This window comes from Durio zibethinus, chromosome 7, assembly GCF_047325235.1.
Source record: "Durio zibethinus cultivar Kanyao isolate XHJ-2024 chromosome 7, ASM4732523v1, whole genome shotgun sequence".
NCBI lineage: Eukaryota > Viridiplantae > Streptophyta > Magnoliopsida > Malvales > Malvaceae > Durio > Durio zibethinus.
In genome coordinates this window covers 967,501-977,500 of record NC_143168.1, presented here as the reverse complement: position 1 = coordinate 977,500, position 10,000 = coordinate 967,501, and the positions used below count along the sequence as shown (strand labels likewise).

Sequence of the window (10,000 nt, the reverse complement as noted above, 5' to 3'; positions counted from 1 at the left end):
ATCGGTAGGAACGACGGGCGGTGTGTACAAAGGGTAGGGACGTAGTCAACACGAGCTGATAACTCGTGCTTACTAGGAATTCCTCGTCGAAGACCAACAATTGCAATGATCTATCCCCATCACGATGAAATTTCAAAGATTACTCGGGCCTATCGACTAAGGCTATAGACTCATTGAATACATCAGTGTAGCGCGCATGCGGCCCAGAACATCTAAAGGTGTCACAGACCTGTTATTGCCTCAAACTTCCTTGGCCTAAGCGGCCATAGTCCTTCTAAGAAGCTAGCCATGAAGGATCACCTTCGCGTAGCTGGTTAGCAAGCTGAGGTCTCATTCGTTAATGGAATTAACTAGACAAATTGCTCCACCAACTAAGAATGGCCATGCACCACCACCCATAGAATCAAGAAAGAGCTCTCAGTCTATCAATCCTTACTATGTCTGGACCTGGTAAGTTTCCCCGTGTTGAGTCAATTTAACCTGTAGGTTCCACTCCTGGTGGAGCCCTTCCATCAATTCCTTTAAGTTTCAGCCTTACGACCATACTCCCCCCGGAACCCAAAGACTTTGATTTCTCATAAGGTGCCGGTGGAGTCCTAAAAGTAACATCCGTCGATCCCTGGTCGGCATCATTTATGGTTGAGACTAGGACGGTATCTGATCGTCTTCGTGGCCCCAACTTTCATTCTTGATTAATGAAAACATCCTTGGCAAATGCTTTCACAGTTGTTCGTCTTTCATAAATCCAAGAATTTCACCTTTGACTATGAAATACGAATGCCCCTGACTGTCCCTGTTAATCATTACTCCGATCCCGAAGGCCAACACAATAAGACCGAAATCCTATGATGTTATCCCATACTAATGTATACAAGCGTAGGCCTGCTTTGAGCACTCTAATTTCTTGACAGTAATAGTGCCAGAGAAACGACCCGAGTAATTAAGTCCAGGAGCGCATCGTCGGTAGTAGGGACGAGTAGATCGATGCTCACTGTGAGGCAGATCGGATGACCCAACCCTAGTTCCAACTACGAGCTTTTTAACTGCAACAACTTAAATATACGCTATTGGAGCTGGAATTACCACAGCTACCGGCACCAGACTTGCCCTCTAATGGATCCTCGTTAAGGGATTTAAATTATACTCATTCCAATTGCCAAACTCAAAGAGCCCGATAATGTTATTTATTGTCACTACCTCCCCATGTCAGGATTGGGTAATTTGCACGCCTGCTGCCTTCCTTGGATGTGGTAGCCATTTCTCAGGCTTCTTCTCCGGAATCGAACCCTAATTCTCCGTCACTCGTCACCACCATAGTAGGCCACTATCCTACCATCGAAAGTTGATAAGGCAGAAATTTGAATGATGCGTCACCGGCACAAAGGCCATGCGATCCGTCGAGTTATCATGAATCATCAGAGCAACGGGCATAGCCCGCGTCGACCTTTTATCTAATAAATGCATCCCTTCCAGGAGTTGGGGTTTGTTGCACGTATTAGCTCTAGAATTACTATGGTTATCCGAGTAGTAGATACCATCAAACAAACTATAACTGATTTAATGAGCCATTCACAGTTTTACAGTCTGAATTAGTTCATTCTTACACATGCATGGCTTAATCTTTGAGACAAGCATATGACTACTGGCAGGATCAGCCAGGTAGCATTCCTTTGGGATGTTGGCACCACGTGGGCCTCGAAGCACAGACCGAGCGACGGAGAGAGCCCGACGCAGAGTGCAACCGTCATGCATGTCAAGCACGTGAAATGCATAGCATCGGATGAACGGGGGTCGAGAGCCCGCGCCCATTAAACATTCCGCATCCGAGAGCACGATAGAATGCCGGTGCACCAATGCGGCCACGGATGATTGGGTGGCATGCTTGGGACACTGGCCATGATTGACTTTTGACCCGTGGCCCCTCGGAACACGAGACAGATGAAGGATGGTGAGACATCCTGTTTCCATTGATTCAGGTATGCAACATAGGATCCTGATCGTGCCCCCTCGGTATGATGATCGCATGGGGGGAGATTGAAGAGGATGACGGGTCGACAGTTCGATGCATCGAGCACGGAGCCTGCCAACACGCACAACCATAGCACCACTCATATGCCCATTGCGTACAAGTGGCAGCATCCATGCGCATCGGTCCACAACCCACCCGATCGATTACTCAACGAACGAGCGGAGGAAACGAGGTGCGAGGCCACGCCATAATTGCTTGGCATGAGAAAAACACGAGCAAGGGCCACAAGACTGGCCCTACCATTCGACAGGCAACAACAAAGTGACACCACCGCTGCTTGGCCCGACCGGGATCGCACGTGCGAGCTTCATTGACACCACCGATGCTTGGTCCGATCGGGATCGCACGTACAAGGCCTCGTCGACGCCTAGGCATTTTGTGGTTGATGAGAAGGGATTGTGAGATCGTTGAATACCGAAAGACGTGGCTGGGCCAGGCACACAACCGCGGCTTCTGCTCGCACCACCCCAGGGAGCCGTTGCCTGATTCAGGGACTTGGTCTGGGGTCTAGGGCAGCATCCGTCGCATGCATGGGCTCAAGCTCAGCTCCCCTTTTTCGTATGCAGCCAACCGGTCGAGGCCGTGGGTGCTTACCGATCACTGGAGCAACCAGTCGTCGGACAAAACGGTCGCAAGGCATGCACGCCTTGTATTTTGCTCGAGGGACATTACCCTGGGTGTACGCAATGGGAGGCCCATCACGCACACCTACTCCCTCCGTGAGGGGAGGAGAGGGGGTGCCGGACCACCACACCCTAAAGAGCATTAGAGATTTTACAGATATGCTACCAGTAGACGTTAAAGTATCTGAAACGGGGACACTTTTTCCAAACAAGCATATCCCGAACCGAGGGTGAGCAGGTGTCGATGGTGGTTGGGGCATGTGCCCTCACCAAGGGCCAACACGTGTCGATGGTGGTCGATGTGATCGCCCGCACCAAGGGCCAGTGTGTGCCGATAGTGGTCGAGGTAACCACCCACACCAAATCGAGGCATGTGCCCACATCAAGGCCCGACGTGTGTCGATAGTGTTCGACACAGGGGCCATCTTCTACCGATGGTGGTCGAGACAACCGCTCGCACCAGGGCCCAACGTGTGCCGATGGTGATTGAGGCAATCTCCCGAACCAAGGCCTAGCGTGTGCCGATGGTCCTCGAGGCAACCGCCCGCACCAGGGCCCAACGTGTGTCGATGGTGATTGAAGCAACCGCCCGCACCAGGGCCCAGCGTGTGTCAATGGTGATCAAGGCAACCGTCTGCACCAGGGCCCAGCGTGTGCTGATGTTGATCAAGGCAACCCCCTGCACCACAACCCAGTGTGTGCCGATGGTCCTCAAGGCAACCGCCCGCACCAGGGCCCAACGTGCTGATGGTGATCGAGGCAACCCCCTGCACCAGGGCCCAACGTGTGTCGATGGTGGTCGAGGTAACCACCCGCACCAGGGCCTAGCATGTGTCAATGGTGGTCGAGGCAATCGCCCGCACAGGGGCCCAGCGTGTGCCGATGGTGGTCGAGGCAACTGCCCACACCAAGGCCCAACGTGTGCCGATGGTGATCAACCAGCGTGTGCCGATGGTGGTCCAGGCAACCGCCCGCACCAGGGCCCAGGGTGTGCCGATGGTGCTAGAGGCAACTGCCTGCACCAGGGCCCAGCGTGTGCCGATGGTGCTTGAGGCAACCGCTCGCACCAGGGCCCAGCGTGTGCCGATGGTGGTCAAGGCAATCGCCCCCACCAGGGCCCAACGTGTGTCGATGGTGGTCGAGGCAAACACCCGCACCAGGGCTTGACGTGTGCCAATGGTGTTCGAGGCATCCGCCCTCTCCAGGGCCTAGCGTGTGCTGATGGTGCTCAAGGTAACCGTCTGCACCAGTTGGGTACCGTAACCCGACTTTCGGTTCATCCCGCATTGCTAGTTCTGCTTACCAAAAATGGCCCACTTAGAGCTCTTGATTCCGTGGCGCGGCTCAACGGAGCAATCGTGCCATCCTACCTATTTAGAGTTTGAGAATAGGTCGAGGGCGTTACGCCCCTGATGCCTCTAATCATTGGCTTTACCCGATAGAACTCGACGGGGGCTCCAGCTATCCTGAGGGAAACTTCATAGGGAACCAGCTACTAGACGATTCGATTAGTCTTTCACCCCTATACCCAAGTCAGATGAATGATTTGCATGTCAGTATCGCTGCGGGCCTCCACCAGAGTTTCCTCTGGCTTCGCCTCACTCAGGCATAGTTCACCATCTTTCAGGTCCCGACGGGCATGCTCGCACTCGAACCCTTCTCAGAAGATCAAGGTCAGTCCACAGTGCACCCGCGAGGGATCTCACCAATCAGCTTCCTTGTGCCTTATGGGTTTCCTTGCCCGTTGACTCGCACGTATGTCAGACTCTTTGGTCCGTGTTTCAAGACGGGCCAGATGGGGAGCCTACAGGTCGACGCCTGGAGCACGCTGGTGCCGGGGCACGCCGAGATGGTGCGTGCTATGTTCCACGATCGCGGTGACGACATCTCTGTGGGCACATCAAAACCCTGAGCTTAGGCCATTGTCGTGACTTACGTCAGTCCATGCCCCGAGCTGATCGGCGGACCGGCTCTCGTTGTTCCATATCCGACTGTGGCGTATTGCTGGCCCCCATCCGCTTCCCTCTCGATAATTTCAAGCACACTTTGACTCTCTTTTCAAAGTCCTTTTCATCTTTCCCTCGTGGTACTTGTTCGCTATCGGTCTCTCGCTCGTATTCAGCCTTGGACGGAATTTACCACCCGATTGGGGTTACATTCCCAAACAACCCAACTCGCAGACAGCGCCTCGTGGTGCGATAGGGTTCGGGCACAATGGGGCTCTCACCCTCTCCGACACCCCTTTTTAGGGGACTTAGGCCCGGTCCGCCGCTGAAGACGCTTCTCCAGACTACAATTTGGACGTCGGGGGCACCCGATTCTCAAGCTGGGTTCTTCCAGGTTCGCTTGCCATTACTAGAGGATATGCTTAAACTCAGCGGGTGATCCCGCCTGACCTAGGGTCACGACGCGAGCATCGATCGAGCAATGCGAGGGGTCTGGATGGACAATGAGCGCGCGTCACCAGGGACAAGGCATGCCGGGAGCTCTACCACCCACGGTCATGATGCTGTCATTGTCGGGGACTCGCTTTTGGGCCAACCGTGACCCATGAGATCGTGGGAGGCAATCTTTCGCCCGCCCCCTTCCCCTGGAGCCCGATGGGGGGGGTCGGAGGGGGGCGACGGTGCACGACACCCAGGCAGGCTTGCCCTCGACCTAATGGCTTGGGGCGCAACTTACGTTCAAAGACTCGATGGTTCATGAGATTCTACAATTCACACCAAGTATCGCATTTCGCTACATTCTTCATCGATGCGGGAGCTGAGATATCCGTTGTCGAGAGTCGTTTCATTTTTTCTTGACAAAAGGAATCGCGACGCCGTCCGCGCATGCACCACGGACGGAAAGGCGATGGTGCGAGCGCTACATTTTTATTTCAGTTCCTTGGCATGATTTGCGTCGGGGGTTCATTGTTCGATGGCAAGAAGGATGACGTTGATCGTTCCTCCCACCCCGTAAGGGGGACGAAGAGACCGTCATCCCTTTCCGAGGCTGGAGGGGACTCGAGGGCACCCTCGCCCCCTCGGTGTTTCATTAACGTGTCCGTGGGTCGTCTGTCGAGCGGGGTTTCGACAATGATCCTTCTGCAGGTTCACCTACGGAAACCTTGTTACGACTTCTCCTTCTACTAAATGATAAGGTTCAGTGGACTTCTCGTGACATCGCGGGTGGCAGACCATTCATGTCGTCGTGATCCGAACACTTCACCGGACCATTCAATCGGTAGGAGCGACGAACGGTGTGTACAAAGGGCAGGGACATAGTCAAAGCGAGCTGATGACTCGTGCTTACTAGGAATACCTTGTTGAAGACCAACAATTGCAATGATCTATCCCCATCATGATGAAATTTCAATGATTACTCGGGCTTATCGACCAAGGCTATAGACTCGTTGAATACATCAATGTAGCACGCGTGCGGCCCAGAACATCTAAGGGCATCATAGACCTGTTATTACCTCAAACTTCCTTGGCCTAAGCGGCCATAGTCCCTCTAAGAAGCTAGCCACGAAGGATCACCTTCGCGTAGCTAGTTAGCAGGCTGAGGTCTCGTTCGTTAATGGAATTAACTAGACAATTTGCTCTACCAACTAAGAACGGCCATGCACCACCACCCATAGAATCAAGAAAGAGCTCTCAGTCTGTCAATCCTTACTATGTCTGGACCTGGTAAGTTTCCCCGTGTTGAGTCAAATTAAACCGTAGGCTCCACTCATGGTGGTGCCCTTCCATCAATTCCTTTAAGTTTCAGCCTTGTGACCATACTCCCCCCAGAACCAAAAGATTTTGATTTCTCATAAGGTGCCGACGGAGTCCTAAAAGTAACATCCACCGATCCCTGGTCAACATCATTTATGGTTGAGACTAGGACGGTATCTGATCGTCATTGAGCCCCCAACTTTCGATCTTGATTAATGAAAACATCCTTGGCAAATGCTTTCACAGTTGTTCGTCTTTCATAAATCCAAGAATTTCACCTCTGACTATGAAATACGAATGCCTCCGACTGTCCCAGTTAATCAATACTCCGATCCCGAAGGCCGACACAATAGGATCGAAATCCTATGATGTTATCCCATGCTAATGTTTACAAGCGTAGGCCTACTTTAAGCACTCTAATTTCTTCAAAGTAACAGCACCGGAAGAACGACTCGGGCAATTAATTCCAGGAGTGCATTGTTGGTAGTAGAGACGAGTAGACCAGTGCTCACCATGAGGCAGACCGGATGACCCAATCCTAGTTCCAACTACAAGCTTTTTAACTGTAACAACTTAAATATATGCTATTGGAGCTGGAATTATCGCGGCTGCTGGCACCAGACTTGCCTTCTAATGGATCCTCATTAAGGGATTTAGATTGTACTCATTCTAATTACCAGACTCAAAGAGCTCGGTATTGTTATTTATTGTCACTACCTCTCCGTGTCAAGATTGGGTAATTTGCGCGCTTGCTGCCTTCCTTGGATGTGGTAGCCGTTTCTCAGGCTCCCTCTCCAAAATTGAACCCTAATTCTCCATCACCCATCACCACCATAGTAGGCCACTATCCTACCATCGAATGTTGATAGGGCAGAAATTTGAATGATGCGTCACCGGCACAATGGCCGTGCGATCCGTCGAGTTATCATGAATCATCAGAGCAACGGGCATAGCCCGCATTGACCTTTTATCTAATAAATGTATCCCTTTCAGGAGTCAGGGTTTGTTACACGTATTAGCTCTAGAATTAGTACAGTTATCCGAGTAGTAGATACCATCAAACAAACTATAACTGATTTAATGAGCCATTCATAATTTCACAGTCTGAATTAGTTCATACTTACACATGCATGGCTTAATCTTTGCGACAAGTATATGACTACTGGTAGGATCAACCAGGTAGAATTCCTTCGAGATGTTGGCACCGCGTGGGCCTCGACACATTGACCAAGCGGCGGAGAGAGCCCGACGTAGAGCGCAAGCATCGTGCGTGTCGAGCACGTGAAATGCATAGCATCTGACGAACGGGGAACGAGAGCCTGCGCCCGCTAAACATTTCGCATCCGAGAGCACGATTGAACACCTGTGCACCAATGCGGCCATGGATGATTAGGTGGGGCGCTTGGGACATAGGCCATAAATGACATTCGACCCGTTGCTCGTCGGGACACGAGACGGATGAAGGATGGCGAGACATCCGATTTCCATCGATTCAAGTATGCAACACAGGATCCCGATCGTGCCCCCTGGGTACGATGATGCATGGGGGGAAATTGAAGAGGATGACGGGTTGACAGTTCGATGCATCGACCACGGAGCCTGCCAACATGCACAACCATAGCACCACTCATATGCCCATTGCGTACAAGTGCCAGCATCCACGCGCGTCGATCCACAACCCACCCGATCGATTACTCGATGAGCAAGCGGAGGAAACGAGGTGCGAGGCCACGGCACAACCGCTTGGCGTGAGAAAAACACTAGCAAGGGCCACGAGACTACCCCTGCCATCAGACAGGCAACAACAAAGTGACACCACCGATGTTTGGCCCGATCAGAACCGCACACACGAGCTTTGTTAACACCACCCCAGGGGGACGTTTCTCGATTCAGGGACTTGTTCCTGGGGTCTCGGGCAGCATCGGCTACGTGCATGACCTCGTCTAGGCTAGGCATTTTTATGGTCGACGAGAAGGGATTGTGAGAACGTCGAATATCAAGAGACGTGCTTGGGCCAAGCCGTAATCGCGGCTTCTGCTCGCACCATCCTAGGGAGCCATTGCCCAATTCAGGGACTTGGTCTGGGGTCTAAGGTAGCATCTGCAGCATGCACAGGCTCGAGCTCAGCTCTTTTTTTTCACATGCACGCCAACCGGTCAAGGCCATGGGCGCCTGTCGATCATCGGAGCAACCAATCGTCGGACAAAACAGTCGAAAGGCATGCACACCCTGTATTTTGCTCGAGGGACGTTACCCTGGGTGTACGCAATGGGAGGCCCATCACGCACACCTACTCCCCCCGTGGAAGGGGAGGGGGTGTTGGACCACCACTCCCTAAAAAGCATTAGAGATTTTACAGATATGCTACCAGTAGACGTTAAAGTGTCTGAAATGGGGACACTTTTTCCAAACAGGCATATCTCGCATCGAGGGTAAGCAGGTGCCGATGGTGGTTGGGGCATGTGCTCGCAACAAAGGCCAGCACGTGCCGATGGTGGTCGACGTGACTGCTCGCACCAAGGGCCAGCGTGTGTCGATGATGGTTAAGGCAACCGCCCGCACTAGATCGAGGCATGTACCCACACCAAGGCCTGGCATGTGCCAATGGTGTTCGACGCAGGGGCCATATTCTGTCGATGGTGGTCAGAGCAAGAGCCCGCACCAAGGGCCGGCTTATGTTGATAATGCTCAAAGCAACCGCCCGCACCAAGGCCCAGCGTGTGCCGATGGTGATCGAGGCAACCACCCGCACCAGGGCCTAGCGTGTGCCGATGGTGCTTGAGGCAACCGCCTGCACCAGGGCCTAGTATGTGCCGATGGTGTTTGAGGCAACTGCCCATACCAGGTCCCAACATGTGTCGATGGTGCTCGAGGCAACCGCCCGTACCAGGGCCCAACGTGTGCCAATGGTGATTGACCAGCGTGTGCCGATGGTGCTCGAGGCAACCACCTGCACCAGGGCCCTGGTGATCGAGGCAATCGCCTGCACCAGGGCCCAACATGTGCCGATGGTGATCGAGGCAACCGCCCGCACCAAGGCCCAGCGTGTGCCGATGGTGCTCGAGGCAACCGCTCGCACCAGGGCCCAGCGTGTGTCGATGGTGATCGACTAGCGTGTGCCGATGGTGGTTGAGGCCACCGTCCATACTAGGGCCCAACATGTGCCGATGGTGGTCGAGGCAACTGCCCGTACTAGGGCCCCGCGTGTGTCAATAGTGATCGAGGCAACCGCCCGTACCAGAGCCCAGCGTGTGTCGATGGTGGTCAAGGCAACTGCCCGTACCAGGGCCCAGCTTGTGCGGATGGTGATCGAGGCAACCGCCCACACCAGGGCCCAGCGTGTGTCGATGGTGCTCGAGGGAACCACCCGCACAAGGGCCCAGCGTGTGCCGATGGTGCTCGAGGCAACCACCCGCACCAGGGCCTAGCATGTGCCAATGGTGATCGACCAACGTGTGCCGATGGTGCTCAAGGCAACCACCCGCACCAGGGCCCAACGTGTGCCCATGGTGCTCAAGGCAACCACCCGCTCCAAGGCCCAGCGTGTGTTGATGGTCATCGACCAGTGTGTTTCGATGGTGCTCGAGGCAACCGCACGCACCAGGGCCCTGGTGATCGAGGCAACCGCCTGCACCAGAGCCCAGCGT

The 10,000-nt window shown here is 53.6% G+C and overlaps 3 non-coding genes across 3 annotated transcripts in view; all 3 read right to left on the bottom strand.

Moving 5' to 3' along the window:
- The window catches only part of LOC149517976 (18S ribosomal RNA), a 1,808-nt gene extending 146 nt beyond the window's left edge, over positions 1 to 1,662 (bottom strand). The window contains exon 1 of the ribosomal RNA XR_016343895.1: positions 1 to 1,662. This exon is cut by the window's left edge and continues 146 nt beyond it. This is a non-coding gene — a ribosomal RNA (18S ribosomal RNA).
- Positions 1,663 to 5,283: 3,621 nt separating this feature from the next.
- Positions 5,284 to 5,439, bottom strand: LOC149517975 (5.8S ribosomal RNA). Its single transcript, XR_016343860.1, has one exon. It is a non-coding gene; the product is annotated as a 5.8S ribosomal RNA (ribosomal RNA).
- Positions 5,440 to 5,727: 288 nt separating this feature from the next.
- Positions 5,728 to 7,535, bottom strand: LOC149517974 (18S ribosomal RNA). The gene has a single exon (XR_016343897.1). It is a non-coding gene; the product is annotated as an 18S ribosomal RNA (ribosomal RNA).
- Positions 7,536 to 10,000: the final 2,465 nt, after the last annotated feature.